The following is a 25,273-nucleotide window of genomic DNA, read 5'->3' as shown; positions in this document are numbered from 1 at the left end:
TGATAGCTAGAGCTAGTTGTATAGTTTTGTTTTGGTGTGTAAGATGTTGGTCCCTTTTGTGTTGTTGGGACCATTTCCCTGTGTCTTTTTTGGGTCCAAACTTTTGTTGTTTGTGTATCATTTGGTTTTTTTGAATGAATGTACACCGATTCAGCAAAAAATAAAATAAAGATGAACCACACTTGTTAATCCCAATGAGAAGGAGAAGGACAATGAAACTAGTCAAAATTACATAATTACTTTATTGTTCTGTTCTTGTTATGGCCATCCCTTGCTTCCCAATTTGTGATATGATAAGTCTAGTGACACAAAGTTTTTCACAACTTTATTTATAATTACTAACATGGCTTGTTATGACTAGGGCACAAAAGTGGTGTCAATGGTAGACCTCATTCACAAAGCAGTTGTGAAAAACGTGTCCCTAGCATCATTCATTTGTGATATGTTTATTAGCCAAGAGATTTCTATTAACATTGAAAAATTGTGATATTTTCCGTGGCTTACTAAAGGAAATCCATTGTTTTTGTAATTATCCATTGATTGATTTATTTTTATTTTTATGAGATGAGAACATTTGATTATGTGCTTGCGTTGGAGGTCAAGCTCAAGAGCTTGATATTGAGCTTGAGTTTGAGCTAGATATTGGGCTCAAACTCGACTTGACTAATGGATCAAATCGAGCTCAAGCTTTTAATATTTTTGACAAGCTCAAGTTTGAAATTGTTTGTAGGCTTCAATTGAGCTGGAGCGGGGTTTGAACATGTTATTGTTATTGTCAAGCTGAACTTGGAAATTCACTACTCGGCTTGATTTTATTACCGCCTTTGGACTGGTTGAAGTTCTACATATATTTCTATCTTTTTTCTCAGAGTATGACCAGGACATTTCAAATTTGAGGTTTTGTCCTTTGTGTTGGAATATTTTCATCTTTTTTTATTGTTTATGTTTTGTTGTTTGTTTGGTAATGTATCAGGATGTTTTGTAGTAAAAAAGTAAAGTTGTATAACTCTAAATTTGTTGTTTGTTTATTTTAAAATGGGTTATTGATGGTGAGCTTATGTATTGGGTTAATTGTGTGATTAGTTTTATTTCTGGATCTTAGAATTATGTGAATTTAGTATCTAGCATTTCCCATTACAAGTGATGCTATCATAAGATGATACAATAAGCCAAAAGATGTAAAAGAAGAAAAATTCATTGTCATGGTGTTTTTGATCATTTTTAAATCAGATTACTATTAGAAATTTTGCAATTCCAGCTTAAATTCTTTACTGACAATTCAAGAAAATTAGTAACAAAATGGGCTCAATTACCATGCTAAAAAACAAATAAAACAGAATAAACTCATTTCAGGTAGTTCCAATAAAAGGCATCAGAAACATATGAGTACCTTCTCTTTAAATTGAACTTCTACTTCTTTGAACTGAACCTCTTTTTCTTCTTAAATAGACAAAGCAGAAACTTCGACCTGGACATAAATGTATGTTAGTTATTCCACACATAAAATAGAAGTACATGTCTAAGCTAATCTTGGAAAAGAGCATGACATCTTACATTACAATATTCACCTAATGAATTTTTGTTGTATGCTTGAAGCTTAGAAACAGAGTCCTATAGATGTATTTTGCTTTACAAGAAATCACTTCTATGGCTAAAGATGTTGAAAGGAGAAAATGAAAAAAAGATAAGAGAAAGATTGTGCGAATGCTTTAGGCAAAAGGAATAGCAATCTGTAGTTTCTCCATCGATTGCTCTGTTGAATTCTAGTTTCCAAAGGACTACAAATAATGATGTTAAAGTATTCCCTCTGGCTTAGTGTGTGAAAAAATGGCCTCTCTTTTCATTTATACTGTAATGGGAGACAAAAAATGGACCTACTACTTTTTTCTAATCTGCCTTTCAATTGTTTTTTTTTTTTTTTTTTAACTCTTAAGAAAGTGCGTGAAACATTTTTATCTTTCGGTCATATTAGAATGGAACTTTTTCACATTGTCGGCAGTTAAGGACAAAACCAATTGGTAGCTGGGAGTGAAATAAGTCTAACATGAATTTTGCCAATGAGTCTCAACTTTTCTGTGGACTTTTAGAAATATGTTCTCCACCTGTCCAATTAAATTTAATTATAACCAATCTTACTTTAGTAGATTTCATAAAGTTTCTTTACAATACTAGATAATGATTCTTTTATATCTATTATTGAAAACAATCAAATTATAACCTAACATTAGATAGTGATATTAAGTAACTTTTTGCTTTAGCCTTTCAAGTTTGGGTTTTATTAGATTAGATTAACCGTTAATCCAAGCTCAACTTGCTACGTTATACTCTCGGTCCCATAATCCAACTTAAACATGAGATTAAGCCCCATGTACTAGGTTTAGATTCAGAGCCAACCAAAAAAAAAAAAAATTTCCTTTAAGAAATTCGGACCATTTTACTCTTCACTGTCAAAGAAATGCCTAAATGAAAACTTTCAAGAGAGTCAATACGAGTCTTCCTTTTAGAATAATGATTCCCTGTGCTGTTAGGGTCATAGGTGCTCTTTTTTCTTAGCAATTATTGCTAGCTATGCTGCCAGTGCCATGAGGGCCACACCAATTATTCACTTCTTGGCCACACCCACAGGTACTGTTTTTTTTTTTTTTTTTTGAAACCCACCCACAGGAACTGTTGTTATGATTATTTGTTCTTTAGCAATTATTGATAGATATGTAGGTGATTGACTTTGAAAATCTTACTGTTAATAAGTTGTTTGGAATTATTTGAATCTCTAATTAATCTTGTACAATATTTTGCTCCAGAAACATCAAGCAGTAGACAACCATCTATTTGAGAAATCAATGAACAATCTCATCCTTTACAAGGTCAAGAGCCCAATAAGATAAAAAATATTTAAAAATAAAATATCATCCTCTCATTCCCTGTTTGGGTAATGAGAAAAACGAACCCAAAATTTCGTTTCTTACATTTTTCTCATCCTTTCCTATATTGGAGTGTGTTTTCTTGTTGAGGTGAGTTTTAAGTTCCAACCAATTGCTGGTTCTTAGGGCTCTTTGTGCACAGAGCCACGGTTGAGGCCAACAAAAGCGACATTTTTAAAGAAGGTAAATCTCTCTCTATTTGTCTGTTCTATTATTGCTTTATGGGCTTATTATGTTAATTCCATGAAGGATTATTATTATTATTTTTAAATCTCTCTCTCTCTCTCTCTCTCTCTGTACTAGGTTCCTGGGTTTTTAGGGTTGGCTCACTTAATAGATCTTTGTCATCCCTATCTTAGGATTTTCTCAGTGATTTAATAGATGAAACCACTTGTTTGGGAGTTTATTTTGGAGGTGAAAATGTGTAGAAAAGTGTGTTATTGAGGAGGGACCTGAGTTTGGTTGTTTATGCTTTACAGGGGATATATATATTTGTATATTTGTCCATTAAAAATAACAGCAAGCTGGAAGAAATCAATATCTAACCTGGCCCATTACAAGTTATTCTATCCTAAGGTGCCCACTAAATTGAGTAAGAATTTTGAATATAATAATTAATAATACAATAAGCCAAACAAGATATGTAAAATTCATCATCATGGTGTTTTTGATAATTTTTAAATCAGATTACTATAAGAAATTCTGCAATTCCTTCTTAAGTTTTTTACTAACAATTCAAGAAAAAATTGTGATGCATAATGACACAAGAAGCTCCACAAAAGCCAAGGATGTGACAAACAAAGAAACAAGAACAGCAGTAGACCACGAGAAAAAATCTAAGTTCATTTGGTGGTGAAAATGTGTTCTTGATTAGGGACCTGAGCTTGGTAATTTGGTTTTTTACAGGGAATATATATATATATATATATATATATATATATATATATATATATATATATATATATAATGTATCTAACTTTGCCCGTTACTAGTGATGCTATCCTAAGGTTCCACTAAATTGAGTAAGGGCTAAGGAAGAATTTCAAAGGTAACCATTAATGATTCAATAAGCCCAAAGGTGCAAAAGAATTAAAATTAATCGTCATGTTCTTTTTGATAATTTTTTTAAATTAGGTTATTGTAAGAAATTCTGCAATTCCAGCTCAAGTTCTTTACTAACAATTCAAGAAAAATTAATAACAAAATGGGCTCATTTCATATGCTAACTAATAGAACAGAATAAACTAGTTTCAGGGTAGTCCCAATAATTAAAAGGCATCAGAAAGATATGAGTACCGGCTCTTTAAATTTCACTTCTCTTTCTGCCTAAGTAGACAAAGCAGCAACTTCAACCTGACCATAAAACGTATGATAATTATTCCCCACATAAAGTAAATGTCTAAGCTAATCTTGCAAAACACCCTGATATCTTACATCACAAAATTCACTTAATGGATTTTTCTTAATCCTCGGGGCTTAAAAACAGAGTCCAATATAGTTGTATTTTGCTTTAGAAGAAGAGATCACTTCTATTGCTAATGATGATGATGAAGGGAGAAAACGAAAAAATGATAAGAGCTAGATTGTGCCATTGCTTTGGGGGAAAAGGAATAGCAATCTGTAATTTCTCTGTCAATTGTTCTGTTGAATTCTAGTTTCAAAAAGAGTATAAATAATGTACTTAATATAAGCAATTAGTGTCATTCATTGTAGAAAGCTCATTTTCTCCTTCCTAATGATTATTTAGTTGGGAGTTGGTATAAAACATTATACTTTCCTCCTAAAAAAAGCTTAGGGTCCATTTGTTTGGTGAGATGGAGAATTGAGAGAATGGAAAATGGGAAAGGGATTGAAAAGTGGGAGAATAAAAAAGATTTTAATTTCTCTAATTTGTGTTTAGTTGGGGTGGAAACATGGAGATATGAAAAATGAGTTTGTATAAATTTACTTATAAGCCTTTAATTAAAAAAAAAAGCCCAATTAAAACAAAAAAGTGGCAAACAAACAACCCAAAAAAAAAAAAATTCACCCAAATTTATTTAAAAATAACAATCATGCCCAGAAAAGAAAGAAGTCAGATTTTGTAAACCCAAAAAAAAAAAAAAGAAGAAAAAAAAGAAGAAGAAGAGCAAAACAAATGCCAAAAAGAAAAGAGAAAATAAAAGGAAGAAGAGCATCACAAAAGAATATGTCCACTTTAGGAAGAAAAGTAAAGTCTATCTCTCTAACTAAACATCTATAAAATCAGTTTTCTTTCCACTTTTCTCTTCTTCATTTTCTATCTTCCTTGTTTCACTTTAACCAAATGGACCCTTAGCATCTGTTTGGGATGAGCAGAAAAATTCAGCTTATCTACACTATTAGTTTATTTTTTTTTACTATTTATAGGTCTTACTGCACTTTTTGATACTATTTATGGGTCTCATTTAGCTTATTTTTTAACCTAATTTCTACTATTTCAATAAAATATTTTCAATTTTAACTAAATAAGTTGTTTCTAAATAGACATTTAGTATATTCACTAAAGAGAGCTCATTTTCTCCTTCCCATTTATTAATTTTTGTTGGGAGTTTGGTATAAACAATCACGCTTTCCTTTTCAAATGATGACAATGTGTGCTGTGAGGGTTTAATGCTATGCTATCCACTTCTTGGTCACACCCACATCTACCGTTCCATGGACTTTTCTTTTTCGCAATCGTTGTTGCTATGGATTTCAATTCTAATAAAAGTGTTCAACTTGCTGACTTTATGAGTTTTAACTAATAAGTGCAGCTTTTTATCTTCCAAAATCAGATTTTGATTAAGTTCTTTGAATTCTTTAAACTATTCTTTTCATCCTAAAAAATTATTCAAACATCTTATTATTCATATATACTCTTTTGCTCCATAAACATCAAACGATAATGATAGATATTTGAGATGATTAAAAAAAAGGAAACCATGTGAATACCATCTACATATAATGTGTGCCAGTGCCCAGTAGTTATCTGTCCAAATCAAATCTTTAAGATCTCTAATAATTCTTGTACAATCTTTTGGTACACTGACATCAATTAATAATGTTGCGTCCTAATTGGAGGCGACCATAGCCACCATGGTAGTATTCTATTGGCTGGGTTAAATGAGCCATAACTACCATAGGCCCACCAGGGCAGGGGGTCAATGAACACTCAGTCCCTGGGTTAAATAAGAGTGGTATGACAGTAAATTAACATATGCCAAGTGCCAACAACTATAGAACGCCAACAAACCCCATGGCCCAAGCCCCTGGCTCAATCCTCAATGTCCATTAGTGATCTCCTGGGTTGAGATAACAACTATGGTAATACCCAAGTAAGGAAGTCACATGTTGCTCTCTTTTACCATTTTTTTTTTAATTCATAAATAAAATTAAATAAAATAAACCTAGAGTATGCCAACAATAAATCCATATAAGGTCTGGACAAAATTGGGCTCAAGATGGGACATTTTACTCTCACTCCATAGCCCAACCCAACTTGAAATTCAGCCCACTTACTAGGTCCAGGGCCAAATTAAATAAAATAAAACCGACCTTCCAACTTCCATTCATTTCGTAGTTCTATGTATGGGTTTCAAAAGCAGCATTATCAAAAAGTTTTGAATTTGAAAATTTTGTTCTTTGTGCTCGAAGATTTTCATCTTTATTCATTGTTTATGTTTTGTTATTTTTCTGGTAAGTAATGTATCAGGGTGTTTTGTAATAAAAAAGTAAAGCTGTATGTATGACTCTGAATTTGTTGTTTAATTATGTGACTGGTTTTTATTTTTGGGTCTGAGATTTTTTTTTTATCCGATAATTATCTCAAAAAACTGCAAGGGGTTTCTCATATTATAGCATTGAAATAAAAAAGGCAACCTTTTCCATTGATATGTTCTAAGTGATATTTTGGAAACACAGAGATATGGGTGTTACGTTTGGTAAAGCACTTGGCAGTTCGAACATAGGAAAATTCATACCAACTTACAGCTCTCATGACACCTTCAGGAGTTCAATTTTATTGCTTGTTGTGCTTTTCACATAAATACATTTTTTTTTTTTTTGAATATGGAATATGCAAGAGTTGAGAGCTTTCAGAGTGTTTGACTATTGCAAAGCAATGGTTATTCTTGGGTTAGAACTCATTGGCAATGTTGAAGACCCTTGGCTAGATGATTTTCACTTTAGGGACTTGAGAACCTTTACGAACAACTCTTCTGCAACAAAAGCAGTTCACTCTGTTTTAAGATGATTAGTTCTCAACAAGAAAATGGGTATTCTTCTTAATTTGAGGTTTTATTATAACATTAGCTTTGAAGTACACACCTTTACAATTTTGTCCAAAGGTTGATAGGATTAGTCATGTGTAAGGGTGCAGGACAAAAACTGTTCCTATTTATATATATTACTCTTGCTACTGTATGACCTTTGCTTCCCTCTCTATTTTTTTTTTGGGAATTCTTTTAATTCCATTATATATGAATTTTATAATAATAGTTATATTTTTTTCATATCACAAGCAATGGTAGGGAATGTAATTTTCTTTTGTCTATTTATTTTGAAATATAAGTCTACTTTTTTGGATAATCTGATTCCATATGCAAATCTACATGATACCAAATTTAAGATTTATCATAATGTCTTTTATGTTTCTTTTTCCCATTGCTAATTTCATCAATATTGTAACTCTTAATATACTCGATAAATTTTATTTGTTTTTTTTTGTCATTTCTTAAATTTTATTTTGGTTTTTTTGTCAGGAAATGATTTTTATTGCTTGCTGTACTTTCCACACAACTACATGGATTTTTTTTTTTTAGTTGAATATGGAATGTGCAAAAGTTGAGAATTTTTAATGTTTGACTATTGGAAGGCAATGGTTTTATGACAATTGAGTAATGATTTTTTTTAATTTCTTCCCTCTCTTTGACAATTTTTAATGTTTTATGACCATTGGGTTAGAACTCATTGGCAGTGCTTTTCTTCTTTCGATTACGAATGAAGACCCTTGGCTAGGTGATTTTAACTTTAGGGACTTGAGAACTTCCATGAACAACTCTTTTGCTACAAGAGCAATGAAACGCTGTTGTTCTGTATTATTCACTCTGTTCTAAGATGATTAGTTCTCAACTAGGAAATGAGTATCCTTCTTAACTTGGGTTTTTATTGTAACATTATCTTTGAAATACACCTTTACAATGCGATTAGTACTGTATAAGGGCACAGGACAAAAACCTAGGATGATATAATTAACAAATGGCTAGGAAGTACTAGTTAGATTTTTCTTAGATAGAAGGTCACTTAAGATTGCGGAAGCCAGACCGCTAGGGCTTGGTGGCCAATTTTTTACTATTAATAAAAGAAGACGTATATTGCATTCTAGCAAAACGCAGTCTGCTTCAGATACATGTCATTTGGCTTTGGTAAGTTTTCTTTCATATCTCCAATTATGTGTCATCCGTGTCTTTTATGTCTCATACTATGGTAGATTAGTATCAAGTGTGTGTTCAACGTAATATCTACAAATTGGGCGATAAATTTAGCAATTTGACACTACAAAAAACTATTTTATCTATTTTACTACTTTACTTTACAAAACACCCAACATCAGTGATTTTATTTTAACTTTCAACACAATAAAATAATATAAACAATATAATAAAATAATATATTTACTACAATAAACAACAACTACCACCACTAACACAATAAAATACCCCCTCAAAAAAAAAAAAAAAACAGAATAAAATAAAATACTCCCTCAAATTATTTGGCTTTCCCTCCACCATTGTAGCATGTTTTTTAGTATTGGTAGATCTAAAAATAGCAATATGACTTTTTAGCACCACCAATATTAATGCTCCTAGAATGTGAAAATAGTTACCTTTATATCATCATTTGGCATTTTCTAACATGCATCAGTGATACTTTGAGATTTTGCATGAAGATATTACAGCCCTTTTGAGGTGAACCAAAGTTTCAAAGCTTCTAGGGATTATTATTTGTTTGAATTTTTCAATTTTAGTCTCACTTAAGAGTTGTCTTAGAATCAATTACTAACCCGCTGGTTTGGAAATTTTTTGAACACAATCTCTTTGATACTTTCAACGGTAGAGCTTATCTGGGACTTTAGGATTATGCTACTAGCACCTTCTTTTTGCAATCAGGTTATGTTAAACATGCTATGTTTATATATATATATATATATATATATATATATATATATATATATATATATATATATATATTGATAAGTAGTTTACCAAGAGATTAAAATTAAGCCCTTGAACAAACTGTTTGTATATGAAAAATAATTGGCATATAAAAGAGTACAAATAAGATACCAACTTGGAGTAAGTTAATTGTTGAACTTTCAAGAAACTTACTTAAATATAAATTATAATAAATAGGTATATAACTATTATAATCAATCAATTAATTAAAAAATGTAACACTAATATGAATTACAAATTCAATAGGTATAAAGATATAAGTTTTTCTCATCTAAAATTAAAAAATAATTTTAAAAATCATGGAAAAAAATTCTAGACTTAATTGAGCTCAAGCTTTCTCAAACAAAAAGGGGGAAAAAAGGACTCAACCCAACTTGAAACTCAGTCTTTACAAGGTCAATATCCCAATAAGATAAAAGTATTAAAAAAAAATATCATCCTCTCATTCCCAGTTTGGTTGAGGAGAAAAACGAACCCAAAAATTCGTTTCTTACATTTTTCTCATCCTTTTCAAGTATTGCAGTTTGTTTTTTTGTTAAGGTGAGTCTTAAGTTCCAACCAATTCCAAGTTCTTAGGGCTCTCTATGCACAGAGCCACGGCTGAAGCCAACCAAAGCAATGCTTTTAAAGAAGGTAAATTTCTCTATTTTGTTAAATGCTTTATGGGGTTATTATGTTAATTCCATGAAGGTTTTTTAATAAATATTTTCTTCGATCTCTCTCTATCACTGTGTACTAGGTTTCTGGGTTTTTGAGGTGCCTCACTTAAGGGTAAAGGGTAGAAAGTAATAACTATTTCAATGATAATATTGAGAACATAACAATTTAATTATTAATCTAACGTGTCATGTCAATTGTAATGTACACATCTATGGAATCTTGCCAAAAAAGATTATTAGGACTTTAGAGAAAGCTTGCCAAAATTATTATAATTACAATTTAATTACAGGTGTATTTCAACCATTTCTTTTTTGTCATGCCAAAGCACTAGTAAAGGGGGCATTAAAGTATCCTGGGAAAACATTTACCTTCCAAGGGATAAGGATTCCAACCTGCTGAAAGGCAGGTGTCTATGGACTGTTAAAGTCCCAATGGTGTGCACCTCAAATTAAGGGATCTAGCTATGATCTTCATTAAATTTGAAGTATGGGATGGGAAGACCATATTCGTATGGCATGACAATTGGCATCCTATTGGTACCCTTTCATTAGAATTTGGATATAGAGTGATTTATGATGCAGCCAGCAAGCCTGAAGCAAAGTAGTCTGTTTTGAGGGACAAAGTTTGGGTTTGGAAGCTTGCCACGCCAATTTTTATGGTAAGATTTTGGAAAATTGTGATGCTGCGGAAAAGCTTGGAATAGAGTTTGTCATTCACAAAGTTTGGCGAACAAATTCCATTAATGTTGTCAACCATTTCTAAAAATCCCTGTACTTCATGTTCATAATCCTTGTACCAGGAATATACATTTTATATATTTAACTATTAAAATTGTTAGATTAATTGAATAAATTCATATTCTCCTAATAATTTAAGTTTTTGGGAAAATCAATAATTAAAAAAAAATTAAAATAGCACAGTGGGAGAAAGTTAGAATTATAATTATTTGAACTATCTAACCTTGCCCATTAAAGTGATTCTATCCTAAGGTGCCCACTAAATTGAGTATGGAAGAATTTCGAATATAACAATTAATGATGCAATAAGCCAAAAGATGCAAAAGAAGAAATATCTATTGTCACGGTGTTTTTGATCATTTTTAAATCAGATTATTATAAGAAATTTTGCAATTTCAGCTCAAGTTCTTTACTAACAATTCAAGAAAATTAGTAATGAAATGTGCTCGATTACCATGCTAAGAACAAATAAAATAGAAGAAGCATTTCAAGGTAGTCCCAATAAAAAGCATCAGAAATATGTAAGTACCTGCTCTTTAAATTGCAGTTCTGCTCTTTAAATGGCACTTATGTTTCTCCTTAAGTAGACAAAGCAGCAATTTCAACCTGACCATAAATGAATGATAGTTATTCCCCATATAAAGTACATGCATGTCTAAAGCTAATCTTGCAAAAGAGGATGACATCTTACATTACAATATTCACTTAAAATAGAATTTTCTTGTATGCTCAGGCCTTAGAAATAGAGTCCCAAAGAGTTAGTTTGCTTTGCAAGAGATCACATCTATGGCTAAGGATGTTTGAGGGAGAAAAGGAAAAAAATATAAAGGCCAGATTGTGCCATTGCTTTAGGGTAAAGGAATGGCAATTGGTGTTGAATATGAAACTGGTATTGCTAAGATTGGTAATCAAGATAAAGCCATGATGTCAATACAACTATGAAATTTTTGAGGTGGTTCTTAAAGTTGCTAACAGAAAGTTTATGTTAGCAAAATTTATAACAGAAGGGTCCAATCAGATTTGAATTGCACGTGGTCATGTAATTAAATTATTGGTCGGAGGTAAATCTTAGGAGTTTTCTTCCTTTGGTGAGGCCATTGGTTTTTTACTTGGTAAACAAACTATATCTATTAACATTATTCATTTTTTTTTTTATAGGTTTGGATAATGGGTGTCTTTAAGATATTAATTAATATGCTATTTTAGAAAAATTTTGATACTACTTTAATGAAAAAGATAAAAAGCACCTTGAAAGAAGATCATGTCACATGCCCACTTGCCAACTTGCAAGAGTGGGTACATGTTATACATTTTTTTTTTCTGACAAACGTAATGTGTCTTAATAGTTATTTTAATTGAATTATATTTTTAGGTTATCATTTTGATTAATGTGTATTAATTAGTATTTTATTGCCTTTTCCTCAATTTTTTTTATTTTATTACCTAAAAATGTTAGTATTTTATTGAATCTCTTCATGAGTGAAGGAGAACAAGAAGCACTTGGTGCTTGTTGCTTGTTGCTAGCAAAAAGTTTATGTTAGCGAACTTGCAAGAGTGGGTACATGTTATACATTTTTCTGACAAACATAACGTGTCTTAATAGTTATTTAATTGAATTATTTTTTTAGGTTATCATCTTGATTAATGTGTATTAATTTTTTTTTTTTTTGCCTTTTTCTCAAAAAAAAAAAATTTGTATTACCTAAAAAAGTTAGTATTTTATTGAGGGTCATGCTAACGAATGCAATTAGGGCATTGGTTAAGAATCCATTTTAGAAAAGTTTTAACATCACTTTTATGGGAAATGAAAAAAGCTGTCAAAACATTAATTACTTTTTTTTTTCTTTTCCAATAAGAACTTTCTTTAAATGGATTATTAATGAATGCCCTAAGAGCATTCGTTAGCATTTCCCTTTTATTAAATCTCTTTAAGTGTGAAGAAAATCAACAAGCACTTGAGGTAGTGCTTCTAAAATATTCCATCTATCCCACTTTGTTTGTCCTGTTTGAGAAGTCAAACTTTTTAAGGGAACATCATTTATTGTCTTGTCTGCTTTATAAAAATGTATAAATTTACAAAATTGCACTTAAATAAATTTATCAGCTTTTTAAAAAAAAAAAAAAAAAGAGTTATTCTTAATGAGGCAACTAAAAAGGTGTCCGAATTAGATTGATTTTTTAAAATATATGTTAGTTTTCTTTTCAAATAGTTTTGAAAATAAAGTAAGGTATAATAGGAATATTAGTAAATTAATTAATTTTATTTTTAGAAATAAGACAATATTTTGGAACATCTCAAAATGGAATAAAGGACAAACAAACTGGAACGAAGGGAGTATGGTACAAGACAAAAGACTGTTCTTTCCTATTGGGAGAGGGAGCCTAGGATTACGATTGAGGATTCTCAAAGGAAAATTTTAAATTCATCATTTTGATAAATTAGCGCACGTTGCACAAGCATCTATGTAGTAGTTTATCAAATAGTTGTATTTTCAAAATCACTACAAAGACTCAGAATTAGCTCAAGAAAAGGGAAGTTACTTTCTTGTCGATACATAGCTTAACTCACCTTCGATTGATCGAGTTGTGTGTTGACAAATTTTCAATAGAGTCTTGATTGATTAAGTTTCACGAGTTAAATCTTTAATCAAGCCCATTAAGTTGACTCAGAACTTGAAATTCTAACCCTACTTGCAAAAGTATATAAGGGATCATTATAGTTTATTGAAAACAAAAATACCACTCATGCATCTAGGGTTTCTTCACCTACTTTCTCAATTCACCATCATCTTGAAGACACTAAGGGTTTGAGTAGTTGGAGAGATTTTAGGGATGATGGAAAATGAGAGAGAATAATAGAGAGAAAATGATTTTTGTGGGTGTTTGATTAATGAGAAGAGAGAAGTGTAAATTGGTAGGGTCTGGGTGTTTTCTCCTCAGACCCACCAAAGTGTTATCTTCCCAATTTGGAGAGAAAATAGGGGAATGGGGGGAGAAATGTAATTGTAGTCAAATGACAGAACTACCACTCCTTCTCATGTCCCAATTGTTTTTTTTTTTTTTTACTTTCTCCTGGGCATGATATAACTCTAAACTCTCTCAAATTTTTTTTTTTTTTTTTGTATTTTTGTTTTGGTCAATATAGTAGGGCGTTTAGTTGTTCTTTCTTGAGTTTAACTAGATCTGATTTTTTTTTTTTTACTTTTTTTTTCCTGGGCATGAATTTTCTTTTTTAATAAAATTGGGTGATTTTTTTTTTTCACGGTTGGTTGTTTGCTTTTTTTTTTTTTTTATATTAATTGGCCATCATTTTGTAATAAGGGTATATAAGTATATTTATACAAAGTCATTTTTCTATCTTCCCATTTATTCTCTCAACCATACAAAAAAGTTTTTCATCCATCCACTTTCCCACCACCCAACTAAACACAAATGAGGAAAACTAAAATATTTTCTATCCTCCCACTTTTTCATCCCTTTCCCATTTTTCATTCTCCAAATTTTCCATCTCTCCAACCAAATGAACCGTAGAAGTGAATATGAGAATTGATATTTCTAAAGATTGGTGATCAAGTTGAAGCAATAATACTGACACATCTATGAAATTTTTGATGCAGGCTTTAAAGTCACTAGAAGAAAGTTTGTGTTGGTGAAATTCAAAATAAAAGGGTCCAACTGAGTTGGAATTGCATGTGGTCACATAATTAAGTCACAACTATAGTCCAAAAATATATAGTTGCCCATTAAGTTGACTTGTGACTCTGAATTTAAACCCTAATTGCAAAAGTATATAAGGGATCATTATAGTTGATTGAAAACAAGAAGAGAGTTTCTAAAAAGAAAAAAAAAAGAAAAAGAAAAAGGAAAACAAGAAGAGAGACCCTCTTTCATGCATCTAGGGTTTCTATACCTACATGTTCAATTCACCATCATACAAAAGACACCAAAAAGGAATATGAAAATTGGTATTGCTAAAGACTGATGATCAAGTTGCAGCCATAATATCAACACGACAGTGAAAATTTTGAGGAGATCCTTAAAGTTGCTAGTAGAAGGTTTATGTTGGTGAAATCCATAATACAAGAGTCCAACTAGGTTGAAATTCTGTGTCACGTAATTAATTCACTATTGGAGGTAGTAATAGATTTTAGGGTTGATTTCTATTGTGAGAACTTCAATTTATTAGTGGGATTTTGCCTTGGGGTTAGAGGTAAACTGTAGGAGTGTTTTTTTCCTTTGATTAAGCCATTGGCTTTTTACTTTGTAAACAAATTGCATTATGTCTTTATTTTACTGCACTTTGTGATCAGTAATTAGTTTAGGACAATGTTTCTATCCAAACTAGTTTGTAGAGAAACTCTTCAAATTTCTCCTATATCTTTTTATTGAATTTAAATTTTGAAAATATAATTATTGAAATGCATGTTCTTTATGTTCTTAAGACACATGTCAAATTTCGTACAAATCAGATGTTATTTATTATTTAAACAAAAAAATTATGTTTTATACATAATTTTAGATGACAAAAACTTGAAATTTAACCATTTGATTGATGACATATTTATTGATCTTTTATCTTCTTGAAAGTTTGTAAGTTTGGAGAATAAAATAAGAACATATAATCCAGCAGTTAAATTTTCAAAACTTCCATTGGTTTACTGTGGCACAATTAACCTTGAATTGAAATAATATTTATTGAACAATGTGCACAAAAAATAAATTACAGTTGGACGCCTACATATTGTCAGTACATGTTATACTTTCGAACCTTGATTAAGGTGTCTTAATGTTTTAATTGAATTATATTTTTAGTTTATCATCTTGATTAAGGTGTCTTAATTAGTATTTTTGTGCCTAAAAAATTATTATTGGTATTGGGAGAGGGAGTGTAGAATTAGGATTGACTAATTGAGGACTCATATTTATTGAACAATGTGCACTTAAAAAAAATTATAGTGGGACGCATTCACATTCTCGAGACATGTTATACTTTCTAACATTAATTAAGGTGTCTTAATTATTTAATTGAATTATATTTTTAGGTTATTGTCGGGGTAGAATGGTTGAAACACACATTTGGGCCTTGGGCCTGACTTAGTGGTACTAGTCTATCCGAGTAGAGCCTTTGAAGCCCACAAGCCAGCTCTTCCTAGAAGGGTTGGTGGGGTTGTCCGAGGAGAGGCATCTCCTCGGCTAAGTCAAGTGAAGATCATAGAACACGTCATGGTGTTCAAAGAGAGAACTCAGGAAGGTTTGTTTGGTAAAGATACGTTCCACACAGTTATAGAAAGAAAGAACGTATGAGAAATATTAAGGGAAAATGCTGCTACCACCGCATTAAAGACCCTGCACCTACCTCTCTGGCCGCATTAATGGGGAAATGACCTCTGAACAGTAATTATTAGCCTTCTAGCTATTGTTTGAAGACTTCCAGAGGGTGGTAGATGGGACAAGTATCTAAGGGGGTGATTTGTGCTACACGTGGAATATGAAGGGAGGAAGAAGAATGATATAAGAAGACAAAAAGGGCATTAGAAAGGGGGGTCGCAGAACAAAGAAAAGAGAAAGAGAGCAAGAAAGCACTGTACACCTCATCCTCAATTTTAGTCTATTGTTCAAAGAAAGCAAGGCAATACAAGTCATCCTTGGCTTATGTCCGAGGATAATTTCTGTTATTTGTATCTATTGATTTTGAAGATAGTGGCAATCTAATCCACCTACCTGTTGTCCAATATCTATAAAACCTAGGTTTCAAGCCCACGCTCTACAAATTTTATTGTATAAGGCTTTTTGGGCTTGAGTCCATCTCGTGATTGGACCGAGTACAAATTGTGCACTTATAGTTATCATCTTGATTCCTTCTCCAAAAAAAAAAAAAAAAAGGTTATCATCTTGATTAAGGTGTCTTTTATAATATTTTAGTGCCTCAAAAATTACTACTGGTATTCGGAGAGGGAGCCTAGGAATTTTTTTTTTTTTGAGAGACAATTTCAATAATTTCAAACTCATCATCTTGATAAATTATAGTCTACAAGTTTCCTTCTTGCATGTTGCACAAGCATCTATGTAGTATTCAATAATAATTTGTCATGTCATGTCATGTACACATCTATGAATCTTGCCCAAGAAGATTATAAAGACTTTAGAGAAAGCTTGCCAAAATTATTATAATTACAATTTAATTATACACGTATTTCAACCATTTCTTTTTGTTCATGCCAAAGCACTAGTAAAGGGGGCATCAAAGTATCCTTGGAAAAACTTTACCTTCCCAAAAGAGAAGAAGGATTGGAACAAATCAGCTATTCCATAACATATCTAGAATCTTTACACAAAAGCTGGCTCTCTTTGGGTAGCCTGGGTCCATTCCAACTTGCTGAAAGGCAGGTGTCTATGGACTGTTAAAGTCCCACAAGTGTGCACCTGTGAGGGATCTGGCTATGAGCTTCATTAAATTAGAAGTAGGGGATGGGAAGACCATATTCTTATCATCTTATGGAAGGACAATTGGCATCCTATTGGTACCCTTTCATTAGAATTTGGATATAGGGTGATTTATGATGCAGCCGGCAAGCCTGAAGCAAAAGTAGTCTGTTTTGAATCTTGTGAATCTCAAACATAAAGATGCAGCAAAGTGGACAATAACAATCTCTGGCTGCTACTCTTGTGCTGCTACCTATTATGAAATTAGAGTAAAAGAGTTGGAGGTGGATTGGTGGAAGTTTCTTTGGTTTCAGCTAGCTATTCCTAGACATACTTTCATAGGATGGTTGGCAACTAAAAACAAATGAACAACTAGAGACAGGCTAGCTAAATGGGGATATACTGGTGATACTTTGTGTGGATTCTGTAGGGGCTGCATTGAGAGCAAAGACCACCTATTCTTTGTCTGCAATTTACTAGAAGAATTTGGATTGCCTGTTGAACTAGCTGAAGCTCCGATACTAGTTTGTTGAACAAAACAGAGGACAACACGTGCTAAAGATATTAAAAGAAAACTTTTAATTCAAAATATTGACAAGTTGACAATACACTTTGCAAGACACAAGTCACACTTAGACACATATGGTAACTTTATTTTTGCCTTTGCACTTCTCCACCACTTGACTTTTTACAAGACACACCAACTCCTACAATACACACATCAACTCACATAAATATCCTTGCACACACCTCACTTCTTTAGGCACCTACTGACACTAGAAGAGTTTTCCTTCAAACTTTTCTTCACACCACTCTACTCACTCTTGGTGCTTATGACACACAAGTGGAACCCCTTGGTTCCTATTTATAGTTTCTGTAAGTCGGTTAAGCAACTGACATTGAATCTTCTAGGCCATTATTTTATTGACAGTAACTTCACTAAGCTTCTTTGTCACAAATGGGGAATAGATTCTGCAGCAATCCTCAATTAAGCCTGGACTAAGCTCTGTGCAAGGTCAAAAATATGTTGTCTGAAACTTGTAATATGCGTGATGTGTCTTGGTTTTAACTGTTCTGCTGCCTCTATGCTGGTCATGCAATTAGCTCCCTGGTCCTTTGCTATGTATAGCTAGAGTTAGTTGTATAGTTTTTTTTTGGTGTGTAAGATATTGGTCCCTTTTGTGTTGTTGGGACCATTTCCCTGTGTCTTTTTTTTGTCCAAACTTTTGTTTTTTGTGTATCATTTGGTTTTTATGAATGAATGTATACCGATTCAGCAAAACATAAAATAAAGATGAACCACACTTGTTAATCCCAATGAGAAGAAGAAGGACAATGAAACTAGTCAAAAATACATAATTACTTTATTGTTTTGTTCTTGTTATGTCCATCCCTTGCTTCCCAATTTTTGATATGATAAGTCTAGTGACACAAAATTTTTCACAACTTTATTCATAATTTCTAACATGGCCGGTTATGACTAGTGCACAAAAGTGGTGTTAATGGTAGACCTACATGAGAGTGATGTTGTTCCAATCACAAAGCAGTTGTGAAAAATGTGTCCCTGGCATCATTCATTTGTGATATGTTTATTAGCCAAGAGATTTCTGTTAACATTGAAAAATTGTGATATTTTCCGTGGCTTGCTAAAGGAAATCCATTGTTTTTTTAATTATCCGTTGATTGATTTATTTTTATTTTTATTATACTAGAACATTTGATTATGTGCTTGTGTTGGAGGTCAAGCTCAAGAGCTTGACATTGAGCTTGACTTTGAGCTAGATATTGAGCTCAAACTCAACTTGACTAATGGATCAAATCGAGCTCAAGCTTTTAAAATTTTCAACAAGCTCAAGTTTGAAATTGTTTGTAGGCTTCAATTGAGCTAGAGCGGGGTTTGAACATATTATTGTTGTTGTCAAGCTGAGCTTGGAAATTCACTACTCGACTTGATTTGATTACAGCCTTTGGACTAGTTGAAGTTCTACATATATTTCTATCTTTTTTCTTAATGTTTTCTCGGAGTATGACCAAGACATTTCAAATTTGAGGTTTTGTTCTTTGTGCGGGAATATTTTCATCTTTTTTCTATTGTGTATGTTTTGTTGTTTGTTTGGTAATGTATTAGGATGTTTTGTAATCAAAAAGTAAAGCTGTATGACTCTGAATTTGTTGTTTATTTATTTTAAAATGGGTTATTGATGGTGAGCTTATGTATTGGGTTAATTGTGTGATTGGTTTTATTTTTGGATCATAGAATTATGTGAATTCAGTATCTAGCCTTTCCCATTACAAGTGATGCTATCATAAGATGATAAAATAAGCCAAAAGATGTAAAAGAATAAAAATCCATTGTCATGCTGTTTTTGATAATTTTGAATTCCGATTATTATAAGAAATTATGCAATTCCAGCTTAAGTTCTTTGCTAACAATTCAAGAAAATTAGTAACAAAATGGGCTCAATTCCCATGCTAAAGAACAAATAAAACAAAATAAACTTATTTCAGGTAGTTCCAATAAAAGGCATCAGAAACGTGAGTACCTGATCTTTAAATTGCACCTTTACTTCTTTAAATTGCACCTCTTTTTCTTCTTAAATAGACAAAGCAACAACTTCAACCTGAACATAAATGTATGATAGTTATTTCCCACATAAAACAGAAGTACATGTCTAAGCTAATCTTGCAAAAGTGCATGACATATTACATTACAACATTCACTTATTGAAGTTATTTTTGTATGCTCAAAGCTTAGAAACAGAGTCCTATAGATGTATTTTGCTTGACAAGAAATCGCTTCTATGGCTAAAGATGATGAAAGGAGAAAATGAAAAAAAGCTAAGAGAAAGATTGTACCATTGCTTTGGGGAAAAGGAATAGCAACCTGCAATTTCTCTGTAGATTGCTCTATTGAATTCTCTAGTTTTAAAAAGACTACAAATAATGATGTTAAGAATTCCCTCTGGCTTAGTGGATGAATATTTTTTTTTCCCTTTCTACTATAGTGGGGAGACAAAAAATTTGACCTGCTTTTTTCTAGTCTTCCTTTCAAATTTTTTATTGAAACGTTTTATCTAATCGGTCATGGTGGAATGTTACGCTTTCACATTGTTGGCATATATGGACAGAACCAATAAGCAGCTGTGAGTGAACGTACTAATAGGGTAGATACTAATACGAATATTAATACTAGTACGAATTCTACCATTAATAACATGCTAATTAGGATTTGTTAAAAAAATATAGTAGATATAGCATTTTTCGCCAATAAGTGTCAACTTTGTAGCTGAATTGGCACCTCCCCAGGTACAAAGTGCTTGGGGGTCTAGGGAGGAAAGGGTTCGAGCTGCGGGGTTAGCAGGATGTTGTAATTATTTCTCAAAAAAAAAAAAAAAGTTCTCCACTTGTGCAATTAAATTTAATTAAAACCAATCTTACATTAGTAGATTTCATAAACTTCTTTTACCTTATCAGATAGTGATCCTTTTATATCTACTAGCTTGTAACCCCAAATATATGCATGGATATACATTAAGTCATTAAGATGCAAAGTATAATTCTTACATGGGTTTTACTACCGTATGCTCTAAGGTCATATGTTAGTATATTATTTTAGGAAACATTTTATGAAAAAATAAAAAATTAACTAATTGATTTGACAGCTTTTTCAGTTTTACATAAAAAGTTTCTTAAAATAAATAATTAATGTGTGTCCTTAGGACATACATTAGCTTGACCCTACTTACATATATAATTTGAATATTATTGATAATTGTTCTTATATATTTTTTTAACTTCTTAAAAAGTCTCGTAAGAATATTATTAGGTAAAAAATGTAAATTGTTCATTTTTTATTTTTTATTTTTTAAATTTGTTTATGTTAATTAATTCTAGAATCTTTGATTTCTGTATGCAATAACTCATATAGATGGATATTTATGATATAGTCCCACATTTGACTTCAAAATAAAAAAAATAAACCTTTCTTTAAAAATAAATAATTTAAGACACGTGGTTCAAAATTGAATTTCAACTATAGAATCTATTTGGATTTAATCTAAATTTTTCCTATTAATATATATATATATATATAGATTATTGAAAAAAAAAAATCAAATTATAACCTTGATGCTCTGTTTCTTCCCTTTCTAAAGTGCACCTAATTCTTTATAATAGAATAAAAAACTCAGAAGAGACTCAAAGTTTAAACATCATAACAATTTTATTTTGCAAAATCATAAAGTACATCATCCTCCAACAAACAAATTCTTGTGAAGCTACCACAAGCAAAGGGGCCATTGTGCCATTGCTTTGGGGAAAATGACCAGCAATCCGTAATTTCTCAGTCAATTGCTCTTTTAAATACTAATTCCTCTGGCTTTAGTGGTTGAAAAGATGGCCTCTTTCTTCCTTTCGACTGTAGGGGGGAGACAAAAATGGACCTACAGCTTTTTACTACTCTTCTTCTCACTTGTTTTTTTTTTTTTTTTTCCTTGAGAAAGTGTGAAACCTTTTATTAGATGTGAAAATTCGTGTTCGCGTGTCGGGTTCATGTTGTGTCAACTAATGAGTATTTGACTATATGAGTCAACACTAACCCGACATGTTTATTAAACGGGTCAAAATTTCTCAACCCTAACACGACTCCTATTTATTAGATTTTATCAAAATAAAAAAAATATATGAAAAAACAAACAACTAAGTTTATATACCTAACGTTTGAAGGGTATATTAGTAAAATGTCATTTAATTAAACTGGTCAGACGGGTCAAACGGGTTCCATAGGTTGAACACTCCTCCAACCCGTTTATTAAACAAGTTAGTCATGTCAACCCGAATATGGCACGAACTCATCAAGTCTCAACCCATAACTTGCTAATTTCGTGTCGTGTCGAGTTCGCAAATCGTGTCCAATTTTGCCACTCCTACCTTTTATCTATCATAAACTCATAGTAGAATATATAGTATATTTTAACGTTAGTGGGGGCTCTTTCACATTGTCCGCAGATATGGGCAAGACCAATTAATTGCTGGGACTGGGAGTGAAGGCACTAATATGAATTCTGCCAATGAGTTTAAACCTGCTGCAGACTTTTAACACCATGTTCCCCACCTGCCAAATTGTTAATCTAAACCAAATGTTACATTAGTAGATTTTTTCATAAAGTTCCTTCACTGTGTCATTTGGTGATCCTTTAATCTAATAATGAAAACAATCAAACTATGACCTTGATGCTCTTTCCTTTTTTTCTTCCCTAACTACCCAGGGAGATTATTCTTCCCTTACTAGAAGGCTCCTAATCCTTCATTTTGTCTAGTTAAACACCTTTCCCAACCAAACAACAATAAAATCTTCTAAATATTTTTGAAATCAGTTATGAATTCTCAACAAATTAGTCGAAACGTGACTTTTCAATTTTGCTCTTCCATTCTATCCAAATCCAAAGTTATAGTTTTTGTTATCTCCTCAATTGTTATGTCTTTTTCAATTGCTTCTATTAACGTTATTTATGGTCTTCTTTTATTATTTTTCATTCCCTTAACTTAAATCAATTCACAACTCACTCTTTTTAGTGGATTAATTATTTTCTTCTAAGGTTGAGTTTGGATTGCACTGAAAAATGAAACTCCCTGCATTTGGCCTTTTTTCCATGGGTCTCGTGCACTGTTCACAGGACCAACAAGTACGGATTTCAACAAATGTTAAGTTAAAACTGGGTCTCACGACACTATTCACTCATTTAAAAATTATTTTGCTACAGTATTTTCAGTTTTCAGCAATAAGGTGTATCCAAACAGACCCTAAATACGATCAAATCACTTCAAATGATTATTCCTCTTTCTTCACATCAACATGGGACATTCCTATTTTTAAGCATATCTTTCTCTCTCCACGTCATTCTCCAACTTGGAGCCATCACACTTACAACTGTTCTGTCAATAGCAATCGGTAAACAATGATCTAAAGTAATCCCTCAAGGTTAGTGGGTAAAACAAAAAATGCCCTAGACCTACTAATCTTTTCTACTTTTTAAATTTACCCACTAATTAAAAGCACCATTCATTTTCTTTTTTCCTCTGCCTTTCAATTGTTTATTCTTGGGAAAGTGTGTGGAATCTTTCAACTTTCAATAATTATAGAATATTCAACAATGGACGTTAAAAAAAAAAAGGGAATATTCAACAATGTGCCAATGTTTAGTGGGAACGCAAAATACACTATGACTGATCTAAAGCCCAGAGAGTCAGCCCAAATGTTCAGTAAAGAGCCATTCCTCATTGCGCATTTAATATCCCTTATTAAAAGGGGCTGTCATTTTTTATTATTATAAAATTTCAACTTATTGCGTTAGTTTTTGATGATTGTACTTTTTATCATCAGACCAAAAAATCAGTCAATTTTTTGTGTAAGTAAAGATTGAACTCTCCATCTCTTATTCAATCATTAGAGACTTTATTGATTGAGCTAATTAGAACCCACTCTAAGCATTCCCATTGGTTAATGTAAAATTCATCAAAATGCAAAATTTATGATATTATTCATAAAAAATGCAATAAAACACCTCAAATGTGGTTTGGCATTTTGCATAATTTTTTACAACTTGCTACATTAAAGTAAGCATGGTGTAAGTTTTTTACTCTTTTTTATTCTCTCTTCTCTCCTATATGACACACACTCTCTTTTCTCAAAATAATAATAATAATAATAATGATGATGATGATGATGATGATGATGATAAAGCAATTTGTTGTCAAAGAAAGGATTTAGGATGATTAATCTTATTTGTTCTGTTAAAACATGAATTTACTGTGAAGAGAAGAGAGGTGTGGGAATTTTATTTTATTTATTAACTTTTTTTTTGGTCAATAGAAATGTTACATGAATTTTATCAATTCATGTAAACAAGCAAATATGACCTTTTCTTTTCTGTTCTTCTTATTCTTTGTTTCTTTTCTTCTTCTTTTTTTTTTTTTTTTTTTCATCTCTCGAAGTGCTCCTCGTACTTCATCTTGTTAAGGGGGAAAAATTTTCAATCTAGCTACGAAGTTTTGAAGATACTGTTTTTGGGAGAAGTTCCTCCATCCCGGGCCAAAAGCTAACAAGGTGCTTGGCAAACCACAAAGCTGGTCAGCTAAGAACAAAATAATTGGTCTTAATTGATTGTTTCTAGTTTGGAAATTATGGTTTTCCAAAAAAAAAAGTTCAAAATAGGAATAGATATATTCACAAATCAAAATAGTTATAATTAAAATTTTTTTTTTCAAATACAATCCTTCCAAAATCAAAATTTCAAATTTTAGTGGTTAGGCATTCATAGTTGTATTTTTTTTTTTTTTCAAATACAATCCTTGTTTTAGATTTGGCGTTTTCCTGAAATGCATGTTAATTAGAACCGGTTCTTACTTGATTCTTGACAAAATAGAAAAAATGAAATCAGTTCAATTGGTTTAGCTTATGTTAGAATTGAACCAGTTCTATTATTCTATAGTTTGCCAAACATGAACAAGGAACAAGTCTTGACCAATGCACTTGTCCAGTTTAGGAACCTTGTGTGAGATTAAGATAACAAATACAACAGACAAAGTCAGCTATTTCCTATTGGGATCGGTAGCCTACGACTGGAGGTGAGCAATGAGATTGTGATCATGATCTGCTTGACAAAGCATTGAGCGAGACGAGTATGAAAGGGAATTTTTTAAGTGTTTGGGTTTGTTGGGTGGTCATTATCTTGATAAATTGGTTACAATATTCCTTCATGCAAGTTGCTCAAGCTTCTCTACCTGCCTCGGTGCTGGCTACAATAGAAGGAAAAGGGACAAATAAGAAAAAACAAAAAGGTGGTTACAATATTGTAGAAATTGATATACTATTAAAAGGATTAGAAATTAATAATGTTATCATGATTCATGACCAATGCACTTGTCCAGTTTAGGAACCTTGTGTGAGATTAAGATAACAAATACAACAGACAAAGTCAGCTATTTCCTATCGGGATCGGTAGCCTACGACTGGAGGTGAGCAATGAGATTGTGATCATGATCTGCTTGACAAAGCATTGAGCGAGACGAGTATGAAAGGGAATTTTTTAAGTGTTTGGGTTTGTTGGGTGGTCATTATCTTGATAAATTGGTTACAATATTCCTTCATGCAAGTTGCTCAAGCTTCTCTACCTGCCTCGGTGCTGACTACAATAGAAGGAAAAGGGACAAATAAGAAAAAAAAAACAAAAAGGTGGTTACAATATTATTGTAGAAATTGATATACTATTAAAAGGATTAGAAATTAATAATGTTATCA

At 31.9% G+C, this 25,273-nt stretch overlaps 1 protein-coding gene across 4 annotated transcripts in view; it reads right to left on the bottom strand.

Annotated features, from left to right (window-relative positions):
- The window catches only part of LOC142638062 (disease resistance protein RPM1-like), a 31,705-nt gene extending 11,729 nt beyond the window's left edge, over positions 1-19,976 (bottom strand). The window contains exons 1-5 of one of the 4 annotated variants that reach the window (XM_075812057.1): positions 19,831-19,976; positions 19,518-19,595; positions 11,081-11,157; positions 4,218-4,274; positions 1,391-1,468 (exon numbers count right to left, since the gene is read on the bottom strand). The gene's annotated coding sequence lies outside the window, so the exon portion shown is untranslated. Of the gene's footprint in view, positions 1-1,390; positions 1,469-1,554; positions 1,869-4,217; positions 4,275-11,080; positions 11,158-19,517; positions 19,596-19,681; positions 19,794-19,830 lie in introns of those variants that run through there. The other 3 variants (XM_075812058.1, XM_075812059.1, XM_075812060.1) reach the window with 3 other exon arrangements.
- Between the last annotated feature and the right edge of the window lie 5,297 nt (positions 19,977-25,273).

Source organism: Castanea sativa, chromosome 6 (genome assembly GCF_040712315.1).
Source record: "Castanea sativa cultivar Marrone di Chiusa Pesio chromosome 6, ASM4071231v1".
NCBI classification, from domain to species: Eukaryota; Viridiplantae; Streptophyta; class Magnoliopsida; order Fagales; family Fagaceae; genus Castanea; species Castanea sativa.
This window is presented reverse-complemented; position numbering and strand designations above follow the sequence as displayed.